General features: G+C 49.0%; 2 non-coding genes across 2 annotated transcripts; one reads left to right on the top strand and one right to left on the bottom strand.

The window, feature by feature from the left end:
• Positions 1-792: 792 nt before the first annotated feature.
• TRNAI-UAU (transfer RNA isoleucine (anticodon UAU)) lies at positions 793-886 on the bottom strand. The gene is made up of 2 exons: positions 849-886; positions 793-828 (listed from the first exon to the last, which is right to left on the bottom strand). It is a non-coding gene; the product is annotated as a tRNA-Ile (tRNA).
• Positions 887-16,676: 15,790 nt separating this feature from the next.
• On the top strand, positions 16,677-16,750 carry TRNAT-AGU (transfer RNA threonine (anticodon AGU)). The gene has a single exon. It is a non-coding gene; the product is annotated as a tRNA-Thr (tRNA).
• Positions 16,751-17,551: the final 801 nt, after the last annotated feature.

The following is a 17,551-nucleotide window of genomic DNA, read 5'->3' as shown; positions in this document are numbered from 1 at the left end:
AGAATGTGAATAGTGACCCCATCTCCTTCCTGCACCTGCTCTACATTGCTCCCCAGCAGCTTCTCCCCCTGCAGAGTAACCCCAGCACGGCAGTGCAGCCGCCCAGGGTTCAGCAAGGGCCCCTGGCAAGGACAGTGGGTGCAGCTAACAGCCCGGTGTGCCTGGCAGTGAGGCAGTTTAAAAAAGCAACACTCCCCCAGAAGTACAGAGACTGAATTCCCCAACTTTAACATCATGACCCCCTGTAGAAAGCCACAGGTGCCAGTTGTATTTTCACAGGGAGATGCAAAAATCAAGTGACACCCATAAAGTTGAAGAGATAGTTATTAACCTCACAAAAAAAAAAGGTTCATTTCCCAAACAATCCTCAAAATGTTACCAATTCCCACCCCTCCTCCATAGCAGCTCTGTGCAGTGTAACTGTTCTGCAGGCAGTTTCCCATTAAATGCTGTTGTGGGATATTCCCCGGCCTGGAAATGTATGAACGACGGAATTTGAAGCGCAAACCTGGCTCCCTGCACCAGGCGGGATTTGAGTGTTTTGTCCCTGTCACTTAGTGTTTGTCAATAGTACAGATGCCATGGGCAGGACTCCAGGCTCTGCTGGAGGGATCCTGGCACAGGGGCTGGTGGGGAGAAAGAATTGTAGATTCTGACCTGCACTCTGGAGAGGAGCTAATAAGTGAAGGGGGCATTTTTAACTTCTTCCCTGCCTCAGTGTCCCCTGGGCTGGAATTGTACATTCCACAGGGCCAAATGAAGGGGCAATGCCATTTGGTTAATGAAAACCAGTGCTCCAGGTGAGGTTTGAACTCACCACCTCAGCATAGCTCCTCTCAGCACTGCCCTATAAGTACTGCGCGCTAACCAATTGTGCCACTGGAGCACCTGTTAATTGCTATTCTCCCTAGGTTGATAAAGGCAAGGAGTGACCCCAAAACATTCTCAGTGGAGTTGAGAGCAGGTAGCGACAAGCGTTGTACTTGGTGGGGTGGATTCTTCTTAAGGCTTCCAGGCACCATTTGACCCTTTTGTTCGTCCCTGTGTAATAACAGAGCTGATTAAGACTCACTGTAGAGTCTTGCTGCAGACCAACAGATCTGAAATCACTGATCACCAGCTCTAAGCATTAGTCCTGTTTTGGGACAGTGTCTCTCATGCAAGAAACTGCTGAGTCTGTGCTAGCAGTGAGGCTCCCTCACTAACAGCTGAAATCAGGGAGAGCTGTGTGAAGTCCAGGGCCCCACGAGTGCTTGAACAGGGGGGAACAACACCCCAGGACTTTTAAAAATGGGAAGGCTCTGCCATGCCACTTTGTAATGACCGTAAGGGCGAGTGAGGCGGAAGCGGGCGGATAGCAGTAAGCGGGAGGTAGGGTCTTGGGGGGAAGAGGCAGCATGGGAGCAGGGCCTTGGGGAGAAGGGCTCGGTGCAGGGGCATGGCCTCGAGTGGACGGGATGGGGCTATTGTTCAGGCTCTGGTGGTCACTACTTTTAGGGAGCCTGTTCCACTCCTGGTGGGACCACAATATGTCCCAGAGCAGAGAGGGGCCAGCAGAACGGTGACAGAGGGGAAGGGCAAGTGACCGACAATGTGGCCAGACAGTGGAGGGTGGAGGAAGAAAGGGGCTTTCCCCCTGGGACGTGAGAGGTGAACTGTGGGTTTTCACTGACCCAGGACAGCAGCTGTGGGTGAGGTGCACTGAAGGGAGGGGCACATCCACAGAGCTTTTGGTGTCTGGATTTAAGAGCCCGAGGCAAAGGCCACTGCCCAGTGCACTGTGGGTGGGTGTTTTGCTCATAGTGTTGTGTTATGAATCCTGATTGTGGTGTTATTACAAGGTGAGTTTCCTCCTTTTTCTTAAAGTTTCTTTTCTACACTCAGTGGTTGTGAGTGGGGAAAATATCGTCTCTTAGAGGCACCCAGTGGCCAGGGCTACTTTAGCCAGGTTACTGGGTGGGAGCTTAGGCAGATTGTGTGTTGTATTGTTGAAGAGGAGCCCCAATTACCTAGACAGGGAATTGTAATTTCAGCCTTCAGAGTAAGAGCCAGAGGTGCTGCCAGCTGAGCTAGCCAGGCTGCCTAAACGTATTAACCCCTTTCACCGCAAGAGCAAACACTGGGTACTTCTGTGCTTCTCAGCAGCTGGGAAAGAGCCTCTTGGGGGAAATATCTCCAGCCCCACCGCCAAAAGGAGCCCTTTGAGTAGGAACGGTCAGAGGCCCCACCTGCCTTCCAACCACCTTGTGATGCTGGCTGCAGAACGAATGCTGGTCTGTGGGTGGCCTTCAGTGGGGGTTTGGCATGGCATGGAGCAGGCTGGCCGGGTGTCTTTGTGGCTGTCTGCTGGCCACACATAGGCATGGTTATCTCCTCCTTTTGCCCTGCCCTCAGTTGCTCTGTGGCTTATGAACCTTCCCTTGGAGCTGTCAGAGGTGCCCAGAGCAGGAAAGGTGTTGGGCTCCAGCCTGGGACTCTTCCTCCTTCCTGCCTAGCCCTGACTATGAAGCCTGGCCCTGGCACTCCTTCCTTTGAATGCCATGTGGGCAAGAGGAAGAGTGTGGCAGCTGCAGGGACCAAAGTTGTGGACATCAGGTGAAGCAGTGAGAAATAACCATATGGTCAACCCGCAGGGCTCTCCAGCCAGAGTGTTAAGTTCAAGGACCCCAACCTATAGCAGCCAGCCCATTGAACCGGCTGGACCAAAGACCTATCTCCAGTGGGCATCAGTCACCCAGCAGGAGGGAAAAAACTCACTCTAGTTCACCCTGAGAGAGGGGAGCCAAGCACATTGAGCTCCATGGCTTTGCAGGAAACCAGCATTGCTCCAGGAGGTCCCACTGAGATTTAAACCCAGGATCCAAAGTCCTGAGTGCTGCCCATTACACCATGGGACCTGCTGCCATTTCATTTTCTAGACCCCTGTGACTCTCAGCTGGCTGGTTTGTACCCTGCACTTATTGCTTCCCACTAGCAGCTTCCTCTTGTGGGACTCTCTCTCCTCCTTCATTGACTGTGGTCCTGCACTATCAGATCTGCAGGTCCTGCCCTGAGTCCCCGCATCCCCCTGCTTTCTCTCCATTCCCTGCAGGCCGCAAAAATGTTAGGGGAGCTGCCCCTCCCTTCACTCAGTGCTCCCGCTCATATCGGCCAGCTGCAGCCTCATCTCCTGGAACTCGGCCAGCTGTCGTTTGATCCGGTCGTACAGTCACATGCTGACTGGCTCCTCAGCATGGATGCTCTTGTGGAAACCCCACAGGTGACGCTGCAGGACTTGGTACCGTTGGTTTCTTTAATGTTGTGGTGTTTCCCCAGCAGCTGGAACAAAACTGCCAACAAAGCAGGGGGGGCGGTGGCAGGCTCCGGGATGGAGTTTGGGTGTGGATGGGGTGCGGAATCTGGGCTGGGGCAGGGGGTTGGGGTGCAAGAGGGGCAGTGACGGGCTCTGGGAGGGATTTTGGGTGCATGAGGTGCAGGTTCTGGGCTGGAGCAGGGTTTGGGATGTGGCACCTATCTCAGGCAGCTCCTGAAAGTGACCCACACCCCCATCTGGCACAAATCCTACATGGAGGAGGCTGGGGGAGTCCCCTGGCACCACTGCCCACAGGCACCACCCCTGCAGCTCCCATTGTCGCAGTTCCAATGGCAGAGTTGGCACTTGGGGCGGGCGCAGCATGCAAGAGACACACCCCACAGGGGCCGCAGGGACGTGCCAGATGCTTCTGGGAGTGGTGCGCCGTGTGAAGCGAGGGTGGGCAGGAATCTGCTTTAGCCCCACTGTGCTGCCGGTAGTGGTGGCAGGAACCCCCAGGCCCTTTCAAATCACCCGGGGCCAGCTGCTCAGGCTTTCTGATGGGGAAGCAAAGGGAAGCCACAAGCAGGGCCGTCCTTAGGCATAGGCAGAATAGACAGCCGCGTAGGGCCTCACACTGCCTGGGGGCACCACTCTGCAGGCAGCCCAGACAGTGTAGAAGCAGGGCTGCTGGGTCCTAGAGAGAGCCCAATGCAGCATAGTCTGAGGAATGGGATTGGCTGCTGGGGTCTCTGGGAAGGGGATGGTGTAGAGGTTGCGGAAGGAGCTCCCCTGTGAGTGTGACTCTTTCCCCTCAGCTGAGGTGAGGTGAGGCAGGCTCTGTGGCACCCCTCTCTCCCTCCTCCCTCCCCTCCGTCAGGGCTGGGTTGAGTGAGGTACTGGTGGGGAGGGGAGGCTGGCTGGCTGCCTGCTGAGGTATGAAAGTGAAAGTAACTCACTTCCTCGGCAGGCAGCCAGAATTGGAATGTCACACAGGGCTGGGTTGGGATTAGCCAGATGTGTGAAAAATCAGGATAGGGGATTGGGGTACAGTGATCAGATATCCCTATTTTATAGGGACAGTCCCAATGTTGGGGTCTTTTTCTTATATAGGCTCCTTTTACCCCCACCCCCACCTATCCCTGTCCTGATTTTACACACTTTCTGTCTGGTCACTCTAGGTGGGGGTAATTGGTGCCTATATAAGACAAAGCCCCAAATATCGGGACTGGCCCTATAAAATCAGGACATCTGGATCGGGCCACCCTAGCTGGGGAGCGCCTCTCCCCTGGGCTGGCAGCTGCCAGTGATCCATCTCATCCGGGGGGAGCTGCACAGGGCAGGATGAGCTGCTGTGGCTCCATGGGTGCCCCGTCCCTGAGATCAGATGCTGTGCTAACTTCACCATGGTCTGTTGGGCTGGCGGCGGTGCCCATTGGCGTGTGATTGGACCTGAGGGTTTGCTGCTGCTGTTGCCACTCTGCAGCCCAAGAGGTGGATTTTGGGGTCCTGCAGTTTTCCACCTATCTCCTTCTCTACTGCAGCTGTTGGACCAGCAGGCTGGGGCGTGAGCCAAGCATGAAAGCAGTACTGTGTTGCCATTTAGATTGTCATTTAACAACTTTGTTTGCCAAAAATTCTTGCTAACAATCCTGAATCCAATTTCAATATATTTTTTTTAAAAAAGTCAATATCTTAGCCAAAAACAGAAAATTAAATTGTTGACAATTATTAGTGACAGGTTTGGTTTGAGACAGGGAGTGGGTCAGTTTTCATCAGAGAAACAAAAAATGTTGACTGACTTTCCTATAGCCTGTTACTCCTGACAAGAGCCCTCCAATAACTGTAATATGCTCATCTCCTTACTAGTGTATAAAGCAGGGTTCAGCAACCTACGGCACACATGTCAAAGGTGGCAGGTGAGCTAATTTTTGATGGTATGCAGCAGCAGGCTGAGCGGCTCAGCCCATCACTGCTCGGGGGTTCCGGCTGCTGCCCTATTGCCAGCTGGGATACCAGCCATTGGCCCCACTCAGCACCTGCTGCTGACCTGGGGACCCCCAAGGAACCCCAGGCTGGCAGTGGGCTGAGCAGGCCAGTTGAACCACTCAACCTGCTGTCAGCCTGGGGTTCCATTCACTCAGCTGGCAGCGGGCTGAGTGGGCTGGTGGCGGGCTGAGCAGGGCCGGTGGGGGTTGAGTGGCTCAGTCTGCTGCCAGTCTGGGGTCCCAGCAGCACTCAGCCTACTGCTACTCCGGGGTTCTGGCTGCCAGCCCCTTGCCAGTCAGAAGCTCAGCCGCCAGCCCCACTCTGCCTCCTGCCAGCCTGGGTGAGCAGAATCCCAGGCTGGTAGCGGGCTGAGGGGGGGTTGGTGGCCGGGATCCTGGCTGGCAGGAGTTGGTAGTCAGAACCCCAGACCAGCAGCAGGCTGAGCAGGGCCTGGGATCCTTGTCTAGGGTTCCAGCCACCAGCCCGCTGCCAGTTTGGGGTTTCATTTACTCAGCTGGCAGTGGCCTGAGCAGGACCGGTGGCCAAGACCTCAGATAATAACAATAGTTTATTTATATAATATAAACGTAGAGAGAAACCTTCTACAAACATTAAAATGTATTACTGGCAAGAGAAACCTTAAATTACAGTGAACTTGGCACACCACTTCTGAAAGGTTGCCGACCCCTGGTATAGAGTGACCATATGTTGTACTAAGATTCTCCTGCTTTTTTTTTCCCTTGTGAGTCAGTATAACTTTTGTCAGCCCAGAAGTTGGGCAGCCAAAGTTTTACGTTTTCACAATGTTTTCTCCAACTTCCATAAAGTAAATACATAGTTAATATGAGTTAAAAAGGCCAGGGACACTTCATTATGAAGAATCTGTACAGCAGATCATGCCCAGAGACAATCCAGAAAAGAAATTTGAGGTTGAATTTTTTAATGTTGTGATGGATAAAGCAGTATCTGCTGTTGATGAAAGGTTTAATACCTTGCGAGTACACCATGAACAGTTTGGATTTTTGTATGACATAACTAAATTCAATAAAATAGGAAAACAAGTGCAACTAATGACAAAGTGCAAGAATCTAGAGAGCCTCCTGAAGCACGGTGATAGTTTTGATTTAAATGGACTTGAACTGTACGAAGAATTGAGTACACTGTCATCAATGTTGCCACATGCAAAATCGGTGATGGACATTGTACAGTTTATTCATACCTGCAAACTTGTTGACATATATCCTAATGTGTACATTGCCACTCGTATTCTACTGACAATTCCTGTAACAGTAGCATCAAGAGAACGGAGTTTCTCAAAACTAAAGCTCATTAAAAACTATCTCCGCTCTACAATGAGTCAGGAACACTTGACTGGTCTTGCTATTCTTGCGATCGAACAAGACACGATTTTGTTTTTGTCATATGATGACATTATTACTGATTTTGCAGCCAAAAAAGCAAGAAAGATTGCTTTTAATTAAAAACAAATCTTTGTTTCAATACCTCTTCATATAAGTTTCCAATAAATTTTGATAAATTAAAAAAAATATATTATTTGCATCATTCTGTCATATCAGAATTTTTTCTATAGTGCTGCTTCTTTAGTGCTAGTCCATCAGCATTACAGTGTGCTTCATTAAGTTAAACTTGTTTTAATAATGTGAATGTGGCAAGTTTTCCAAAACTATAAGCTTATGTTTGTGTTGCTAAGAGCAGATCAGGCATAGTGGCACCAGTTCAATAATCTCGCCTAGGGCACCATAAATCCTAAGGCCGGCCCTGGCCACAAGAGTGGTCATGCACCCCTCATGATCAGTTCTGGGGAGTTTTTTGGGAGCTCCTGCAGTAGGCAGCGGAGAGGTGCAGCCTCACCACAGAGGCTGTTTCCCTGGAAGGGAGAGGGGGCTGCAGGGTGATATCCCACCTCTGGGCATCCAAGAGCCTCTGCTTCCCCACTGTCATGCTGGAGCCTCCACATTTATTTATTGGCAAATAAAATTTGCAGAATTTTAAACTATTGTGCACAGAATTTTTATTGTGCAGAATCTCCTGAGGAGTGAAACCGACCCAGGGAACCTCCTTGAATTGTCACTGCTTGGTTAACCACTCAGCCACCACATCAATGCACAGAGAGAGTGCCAAGCCCTACTGCTATGTGGGGGTGGGGCCTGGGTCAGGTCATACACATTCAGACTGTACGCTCCCCCAGCTACAAACCGCTGCTGATTTTCCATTTAGGACATTAGCCCTTACTGATAAGGTTTGTCTGTGTTCTTTTTTTATCTCATGCTGTTAGTTAGGATATTATTCTTTATTATTTTTTTTTCAAAAATACACAACTCTCTTTTAGCAATCAGAATAATTTAGTGTCACCTAATTTTTGCCTGCCCCAGTACAAAAGAAGAGGCTTTTGTGGGTTTCCTGACTCAGAGAGTGAAAACAAACATGTGTCGGTCCCAGGGGTGGCTCTAGGCACCAGCAAAGCAAGCAGGTACTTGGGGCAGCCCATTTGCAGGGGCAACAGCTAAGAGGGATCCAGCCTGGGAGCGGTGACCTAGAATCCTACTTTCGTCATCTCCGACTCAAAGAATACTTCCAACACACCTCAGAACAACATCCTAACCCACAGAATCCTTCCTACCAATGTTATAATAAAAAGGATTCTGCATGGACTCCTCCTGAGGGTCGAAACAACAGACTGGACTTCTACATAGATTGCTTCCGTCAACGTGCACAGGCTGAAATTGTGGAAAAGCAGCATCACTTGCCCCATAACCTAAGCCATGCTGAACACAATGCCATCAACAGCCTCAAGAACAACTTCGACATCATAATCAAAAAGGCTGACAAAGGAGGTGCTGTCGTCATCATGACTAGGTCGAAATATGAACAAGCGGCTGCTAGGCAGCTCTCTAACTCCACATTCTACAGGCCATTACCCTCTGATCCCACTGATGATTACCAAAAGAAACGACACCACCTGATCAAAAAACTCCCTGAAAAAGCACAGGAACAGATCTTTACAGACACATGGCTAGAACCCCGACCAGGTGTATTCTATTTGCTACCCATGATCCATAAACCTGGAAATCCTGGATGCCCCATCATCTCAAGCATTGGCACCTTAACAGCAGGATTGTCTGGCTATGTGGACTCTCTCCTCAGGCCCTATGCTACCAGCACTCCCAGCTATCTTCAAGACACCACTGACTTCCTGAGGAAACTACAATCCATCGGTGATCTTCCAGAAAACACCATCCTGGCCACTATGGATGTGGAAGCCATCTACACCAACATTCCACACAAAGATGGACTACAAGCAGTCAGGAACAGTATCCCCGATAATATCACGGCTAACCGATGGCTGAGCTCTGTGACTTTGTCCTCACAACAATTTCACATTTGGGGACAATATATACCTTCAAGTCAGCGGCACTGCTGTGGGTACCCGCATGGCCCCACAGTATGCCAACATCCTTATGGCTGACTTAGAACAACGCTTCCTTAGCTCTTGTTCCCTAATGCCCCTACTCTACTTGTGCTACATTGATGACATCTTCATCATCTGGACTAATGGAAAAGAAGCCCTTGAGGAATTGCACCGTGATTTTAACAATTTCCATCCCACCATCAACCTCAGCCTAGACCAATCCACACAAGCGGTCCATTTCCTAGACACTACTGTGCTAATAAGCGATGGTCACATAAACACCACCCTATACTGGAAACCTACTGACCACTATACTTACCTACATGCCTCCAGCTTCCATCCAGGACACACCACACGATCCATTGTCTACAGCCAAGCTCCAAGATACAACCGTATTTGCTCCAATCCCTCAGACAGAGAGAAATACCTACAAGATCTCTATCAAGCGTTCTTAAAACTACAATACCCACCTGCTGAAGTGAAAAAACAGATTGACAGAGCCAGAAGAGTGCTCAGAAGCCACCTACTACAGGACAGGCCCAGCAAAGAAAATAACAGAATGCCACTAGCCATCACCTACAGCCTCCAACTAAAACCTCTCCAGCACATCATCAAAGATCTACAACCTATCCTGAAAGATGATCCCGCACTCTCACAGATCTTGGGAGACCGGCCAGTCCTCGCTTATAGACAGCCTCCCAGCCTGAAGCAAATACTCACCAGCAACCGCACACCATACAACATAAACACTAACCCAGGAACCTATCCTTGCAACAAAGCCTAATGCCAGCTCTGGACACATATCTATTCAAGTGACACCATCATAGGATCTAATCACATCAGCCACGCCATCAGGGGCTCGTTCACCTGCACATCTACCAAAGTGATATATGCCATCATGTGCCAGCAATGCCCCTCTGCCATGTACATTGGCCAAACTGGACAGTCTCTAGGCAAAAGAATAAATGGACACAAATCTGACATCAGGAATCATAACATTCAAAAACCAGTGGGACAACACTTCAACCTCTCTAGCCAATCACTGACAGATTGAAGGTGGCAATTTTGCAACAAAAAAACTTCAAAAACAGACTGCAAAGAGAGACTGCCGAACTCGAATTAATATGCAAATTAGATACAATTAACTCAGGCTTAAACAGAGACTGGGAATGGTTGAGTCATTACACTAATTGAATCTATTTCCCTAGGTTAAGTTCTCCTCACACCTTCTATGGGTCATCTTAATTATCACTTCAAAAGGTTTTTGTTTTTCTCCTGCTGATGATAGCTCATCTCAATTGATTAGACTCTTCCTGTTGGTATGCATACTTCCACCTTTTCATGTTCTCTGTATGTATAAATATCTCCTGTCTGTGTGTTCCATTCTGTGATTCCGAAGAAGTTAGCTGTAGCTCAGGAAAGCTCATGCTGAAATAAATTTGTTAGGCTCTAAGGTGCCACAAGTACTGCTGTTCTTTCCGGATACAGACTAACACGGCTGCTACTCTGAAGCCTGGGAGCTGAGAACCAACAGGGGGCCCTGGGAGCTGTAGTTCCTTGGTTAGCTCCCTGCCTATAGAGTCAGCCCTGGAGCAGGGAAAGAACTACATTTCCCAGCATTCCCTTGGCTGCTATCAACAGGGAAGGGAGGGGGAGGGAGTATGTTAGCTGAAAGCTCATGCTGCAACTTGCTGTGAATGGAGAGCTCACTGCTAGAGCGGGGTTGCACTGTGAATGGGGAACAAATGTGCCCAAGGAGTAGAAGGCTTTGGTCCATATACCCCCTTCAGAAGACATCCCCAGACTGGCTTAGGGACACTGGTGTGACCTCACCTTGCAGCCCCCAAAGAAGGAATTGGGTGGACTAACTGGACAGTGCCCCTCTCTATCTGAAGCCTAGCAAGGGAGGTATGTGGGTCCCACTAGAATTTAAAATGAAAAGTAAGGGAGGGGAGGCTCTACTGGACCTGGGCAGCTTTAGATACAGTACCAGGCACACAGGAGGATTTCCACTTCTGAGCCATGGAAGCAGAAATTGACTTTTCCTTTCCAGATTGAGCTAAAATTCAGAAAAGGTATCTAGCACCTGCCTTCCAGATTTGAACACCTCAAAATTCAGGAGTGCTCAAGCTCAGTTTGGGCAGCTGGTACTTTATTTCTCCCAAAACAAATGTACTGATCCACTGTAATTTCCTGTAGAAAAAGTAGGATATAATTGAGCAAGAAATGCTTCCCAGAGGCTTTTAGGACTGGAATTGCTATTTTCAACAGCCATTGCCTTTTTGTTTGTTTAAACGAAAGACAGTGATATTGCATTGGCAAATTCCCCATAGAAACAAAGAGTGGAAGAAAGAATAATAAAGGCACCTCAACTTTTCTTCGTTTATGGAGGACAGTCTTACAATATGCATCCAGATATCTTCCAATCACACAAGCTGAAAATTGTTTCACTTTACTGCAGCTCTGTAACCATGTGGGAACCAATCCTGTCTGTGTTCTGTGCACATCCAAAATTCCTGCTGAATGACCCACCCTGGGAGCAAGTTACCAGTGACCCCGGGCTGGGGCAGAAGGAGGGTGCAGGTGGGGGGAGGAGCCCAGGGCTGGGGCAGCAGGGGGTCCAGGTGAAGGGGGCAGAGCCCAGGACTGGGGCAGCAGGGGGTGTGGGGGTGGGGGAGCACTGGTGAGGAGAGATCCCAGAGCTGGGGCAGCATGGGGTGTGTGTGTGCAAGAGCCCAGGGCTGGCTTGGCAGGGAGTGCAGGTGTGGGGAGGAGAGCCCAGGGCTGGGGCAGCAGGGGGGTGAGGGTCAGGGGGTAGAGCCCAGGGGTGGGGCAGCAGGGGGGTGGGTGTGGGAGGAGGCCCAGAGCTGTGGAGGCAGCGGATGTGGGGAGAGCCCAGGGCTCGGGCACCAGGGGAATGGGGGGACAGACAAATTTTTTTTTGCTTGGGGCAGCAAAAAACCTAGAGCCTGTCCTGCCTCCACATACGGTAAGGTAGGTAGAAGCGGATCATTATTATCCCTACTTGAAAGAGGGAGAAGCTAAGGCTGAGAAAGGAGAATTGACTTGTCTTAGGTCACACAGCCAGCCAGTGGCAGAGTTGGGAGTAGGACCCAAGAGCCCTGATGTTCAAACTAACCATCGGATCTTGAATTTCAGACATTGAATGACCTGAATAAAGTGCTCTCAGATGAGCTCCAGATCAACAACAGTGCACAGTAATTATTCAGCAAGTATTTGAGGAGAACTGCAATGTTAGAGAGAATCGTGAACTGCTCAGAGACCATTAATGCAGAGAAGCAGCAATATTCATCAAACATATAAGTGGTTATGACTTATTTACTTGGTCTTCAAAGAGAACAACAAGGACCTGAGTCTCCTGCCTGTCAATAACCCTCAGCTCAGCCAATCAGGGTAGAGACTGAGGATGAGAGGCTGAGAGTTCTCACTAAAGAGCCCAAAGGATGCCCAGGTCACTGGTGGGGATCACTGTCCAAGCACTATTTCAGCCCCACATTTTTGGGTGGACCTCCCATAGTGGGAGCTGCCGAGCACTCCCCCGCCACCCACCCACACACACACCTACACCCACACCCACACACCCCCCCGAGGGGACACTAGAAGCAAGAGAAGAAGAGAAAGGAGGGAGGGAGGGATGGAGGAAAAGGTGAAACAAAACGGACAAACCCTAATGTCCTCTGTGATTCTGAGGGATAAAATCCCAGGTGCAGAATAAAATTCTGCCGCCTTAAGCTCGTGTTTTCCATGCCTAGAATTCATCTGTTACCAGATAGATCAGACTAAACAGGTTTCAAACCTCAAGGAGGCTCTTACCTTCTAAACAGGGATGGCTGTTTTCTAGTAAAATCAGGAAAAGGGAAGGAGAAAACTGGAAAGAGGTTCCTCCTGCTGCTCACGTACCTGAGCCCAAATACTTTCTCAGTCCTCAAAGAGAGACCTGGAGAAGGAGACTTGCTGAAGCAAAGCCACAGGGGTCTCTGAGGTTTCCCTGGCCCTTCGCCCCTGTCCTGCCTGGCTGATGTCAGCATCTCTCTGTGAGGTCACCACCTCCCCACCACCTTTCACCAATAGTCTGAGGTCCTGCAAAAGGCCTTTGTGATGTCACTGCCACATCCCTCCCTTGCTGTGCTAATGTCCTGCCTCTTGCCAGGAACTTTGGAGGTTTGAGCTACTCCCTGTGGATCACTCCACTCAAGGAGCGTTCGTTCTCGGAAGCAAGCCAGCTAGACAGGAAAACATCAGATGCTGCTCCCAATGCTACACTCCGTTTTTCAGAAATTAGTCAACTTTATGCCCTGAAGAGACCATTAGAGCATCTAATCTGACCCCCTGCATATCACAGGCCTCCTGTATGACACAATAGCTACTTTTGGGGCAAACACATTACACAAAGGCATCTAGTCTTCATTGAATGACATCAGGAGATGGTGAATCCACCACTTTCCTTGGTAGCTTGTTCCTGTGGTGAATCATGCTCCCTGTTGCGAATCATCCTCCCTGTTGCTTATTTGTGCCTTCAGTGTAATATGAATTTGTCTCTTTTCACCTTCCAGCCATTGGGTCTTGTTATGCTTTTCTCTCCTAGATTAAAGAGCCCTTTAATAGCCAATCTTTTCTCTCCATTAAGGCACTTCAATGAAGGCACCTTTCAATCTTCTTTTGATAAGCTAAACAGGTTGAGCTCTTTCAATAGCTCACTAGAAGGCATTTTTCTCCAGCCCTCAGAACATTTGGTGGCTCTTTGCTGCCCCCGCTCCAATTTCACAACATCTTTTTCAAATGAGGACACCAAAACTGGAGGCAATATTTCAGTATCAGTCTCACTGATGCTGTGTCACCTCCTGTGATGTTATTGACATAATCTGTAACTCTATAGATCACCGTTGCGACCACTGTTCTATATTTGCAGCCAATATTGTAGAAATGTTGTCGTGTAAGGGGTGTATGGAGAGGTTCTGATTGGCTGATTATAATGATGCTATCTCTACATGTGTATCATTTTTGCTGTTGACGTTATGAATATTGGCTCTATGCTGCCCATATTTCAAACTTGTGCTACGCTTCCCGGGAACACCCCAGCCAGACAAGTTGGTGTCAGTTCTGCCTAGCCTGCTTGATGGCTCATTAAGGACCACAAGTTATGCAACTGACCCATTGAGAGAAGGCAAGGTATGCAGCGACCTGCCTGTGGACAGAACTTTAAGGTTTTTTTCTATGCCACGTGCTGGATAGAGTGTTCTTGGGACAAAGAAAGCAAAAACCACATGGCAAAAGATTATAAAATGCTGAGGCCTCGCCTCCACCTTGTTTTCAATCTGCTTCATACCTCTGTAGGGACTTTGCTACAAACTGAAGCTCTCTACAAAGGACTGAATGACCCATCCCAGCTGTGGATGGACTCCAGAGACTTGATTTGAACCTGCAGTTTATTCCATCACTGCTACAAGCCTGAACCAAGATCTTTGCCATTACTGGGTGTGAAGGGTTAAAATCCATGTGCAGTTTATATAACAACCTGGTCTATGGATTGTGCCAGCTCTTTTCCAGACCCAAAGTCCAGAATATGGTCAAGGGAGCAGAGGCCTAGCAAATAGTGATCAGCTAAGAGAAAGCTGGGGTAAACGGAAAGCCTTGCTTGCTAAGATAGGCCTGGTCAGCAAATTGCCAGGAGTTGGAGCTAAGAACTAAGTAATGTCTTATTCAAAGTTGCAGATTGAACAAAGAATCCCTGTTCCTATTGTGTTTGATTATTCTGTAGGAAGATGTTCTTCCCACACATCCAACCTTGAATTTATGAAAAGTTGGCATGTCAGTATAAAATATGGCATCCTTCCACCTCCCTTCCAAGGGACCAATGCCTTGCCTTTAGACAGACAGAAAACAATCTTTATTGCCATATACTTTCACTGTTTCTTTGCTTTAACACCTACAAATTTACCTGTTGGACCATGAAAAAGAGTTGCTCCATTTCTATGGACCTCAAATCAGAATTCAACATAGATATTTTATACTAATAACATTTTATCAAAGTATTCAGTAAGTGTTAACCTGCTAACTTGAGACTGTAGGCGGAGACATTATGTAACCTGCTAGCCACTGGCTAATGTGCTGTCTTGTCTTGCTGCAAAACCTATCTCGGGGTGTGGAGCTGCCTACCCTGTCACTTTCCCCCACCCATGAAAAACTTATGTATTCTATTGTAATCAATTGATTGACAGTGTCTCTGAGCCTAACAAGCAAGGTGACTCTCCTTTTATTGACCTCTACACAGTGTAGATTTATCTCCTTCACAGACAGCTGCTGAATAAAGAGGAGATTCAGAAGCCAGCACCCAGTGGTGCCTGGCTGAATGTGCCTCCTCTCCCCACAGCTTGGTGATCTTTTGAAGAAATGGAGAAGACTGCCGTTGCCTAGCTGTACATTGCTTGCAAAAGAAACAGGTCTTTTTGGTGACAAGTGTTGAAAGGAGTCACTAGGCAAATGTGGAGACAAGAAAAAGATCTCCTAATTGAACTTGCATCTGTGGATGCTGAAGCCACAACACAGAGTGCTAAACGCTATACGATCACGGCTGGAGTCAGAAGAGTCTCTACCAAAGCCTTTTTTCACCAGCAGGGGCCTCTCTGTGCACAGAACTCCTGGTAGCTTGATGGCTGCAGGCAGTGGAGAACTCTATTTTGGCATCTCTTTGTCTCTTTTGTGGTGAACATCTGCAGTAACTGTTAAAAGGCCTCTGGATAGTGGTCTTTGGGAAGAGCTGATTGAAGAGCCTTCCTAGTAACCAGGAAATCTTGGCTTGGCCTGACAGTTCTTCCTTGCTGAACCTAATGTGTCTGTTGGCTCCTTTTTCGTATCTCTTCATAAGAAAGAAAAGATCTGTCATCAGAATCCTTCTAAGTGGTGGTTCAAGACAGAGAGAGCCTTCCTTGCAGCTAAATCTTAGTGCCAGGGGGCATGTCTCACCACTGCAGTGCCTCCTGTTGGCCATCCTGGCGATTAGGTCTGCCCCACCAGTGCACCTTCATCCAGTGGCATCTGGCTGCCATCTGTTCTATCATTAGGACCCATGTCGCTCTCAGGACTTCAATGTACTCTTATGAACAGAGCCCTCTGGCTGTGCCCCACTCAGTTCTCTCCCCGCTTCCAGGGGGCAGCTGTCCTTCACCCAGACACTTGCCTCAGTGGCCAGCTGCAGTCCAGGGTGTAGCCACCTGTGTCAGTGGCGACTGAGGCAAAAGGGGTGCACCTCCAACCCTCACCATCTGTTTCCCTGGACCACTTCCCCACAGACCTAGCACCTTCCTCCACCTTTGTATAAGGGCCTCAGTCTGGCAGTAATCAGCCAGGAGGTCACTCATGCTCCCCTTACCCACCCAGCACTACTCTGATCATGGTACCCCTCCTTCTCCTTCTCCTTCTCCTTCTCCTTCCTTCCAGCAGCAAATCCTCCCTCCTCAAACTCCAAGGAGTGACTAACTTGCTGTGCTGAGCAGCCCTTTATATATGGGCTACTCCAGCAAACCTTCTCCTGATTGGCTCTCCCAATAAGCCCTTTCCTGACTGGCTGGGTTCTGCACCGCCTCTGTAAGACTGCCTTAATTTTTTTCCTGATTTCCTGATTGTTTGGGGCAGTCACCCCACCACACTTGGAAAGTGGCAAATGAGAAGTCTAGAGCTGAAGGAAAGGTTACCATGACTCAGAAGTGAGCCAAGATTGCTGTGACTGAAACACAGATCACTAACCAGTATATGATCACAGTGGCTGGTGGGAGAAGCACATGTTAGAAGCCCTCTGTCAACTCAGCTGTGGCTTTCTGTGCACAGAGAGCCAGACACCTCAAAGTCTACAAGGCTTGAGGGAAATGGGGAAGGTCTGTACTTTGGAATTTGCAAGTGTTGTCCTGGACCATCAAATGGAACAGTTGTAAACACTTTCTTGAGGCAGGCACCATGGCTTAGCTGGCTAAAGCACCTGTTTAGTAAACAGGAGATCCTGGGTTCAACTCCCAGTGGTGCCTTGTTGTATGGCTTTTGTCTCCTCTGCTCACATTTTCCTGTGTCTTTCTAGGAAACAGAAGAGACCTCCTTTGGTATCCAAGTAACTGCTTGCTAAGGAAAAGGCTTCTCTGAGAGAATAATTGGAAAGAATCAAATCACAAGCCAGGAGTTGATGAAAAGGCTGCTGTGACTGGCATTAGCGTGGCGGTTGCTTCAACTGCAATTGCTGCAATATGAGAGCCTGTGCCACACATCCTTGGGGTTCGCTGGGGATGTCCACACACAGGCCATGTCACCTTCCTTTTGATTGTCACTGGTGAGAAATGGAGCAGCTGAGAGAAAAGTCCCAGAGAGCAGCACAGTGGCTAAGCTGGCCAAGGCACCTGCCAGGTAAAGTGGAGGTTAGAGATGTAGCAGCCAGTGGTTCCTTGCCATATGTGTCTGCTCTTCCCACCTTTTGGTCAATCTTTTGAGGAAGCAGAGAAGACTGCCTTTGCCTTGCAGTGCAGATGCTTCCAAAAGAAACTGCTTGTTTTTTTCTGACAAGTGTCAGAAGGAGGCACCTAAGAAACGTGGGGACAGGGAAAAGGTCATCGTAACTCAACTTGCATCCATGGCTCTTGAGGCCACAACACAGAGCACTGAGCACTGTAGGACCACAGCTGGTGACAGAAGGGGCTTTTCCAAAGGCATTTTCCACTAGCAGGGTCCTCTCTGTGTGCAGAATTCCTTATCGTTTGATGTCCGCAGGCCCTGGAGATCACCATTTGGCATCTCTCTCTCTGTCTCAGTGAACATCCACTGTGGTAGTTGAAAATCTG

This window comes from Gopherus flavomarginatus, assembly GCF_025201925.1.
Source record: "Gopherus flavomarginatus isolate rGopFla2 chromosome 13 unlocalized genomic scaffold, rGopFla2.mat.asm SUPER_13_unloc_1, whole genome shotgun sequence".
Taxonomy (NCBI): Eukaryota; Metazoa; Chordata; order Testudines; family Testudinidae; genus Gopherus; species Gopherus flavomarginatus.
The sequence above is the reverse complement of the archived record's forward strand: the minus strand, read 5'-3'. Positions and strand labels throughout refer to the sequence as shown.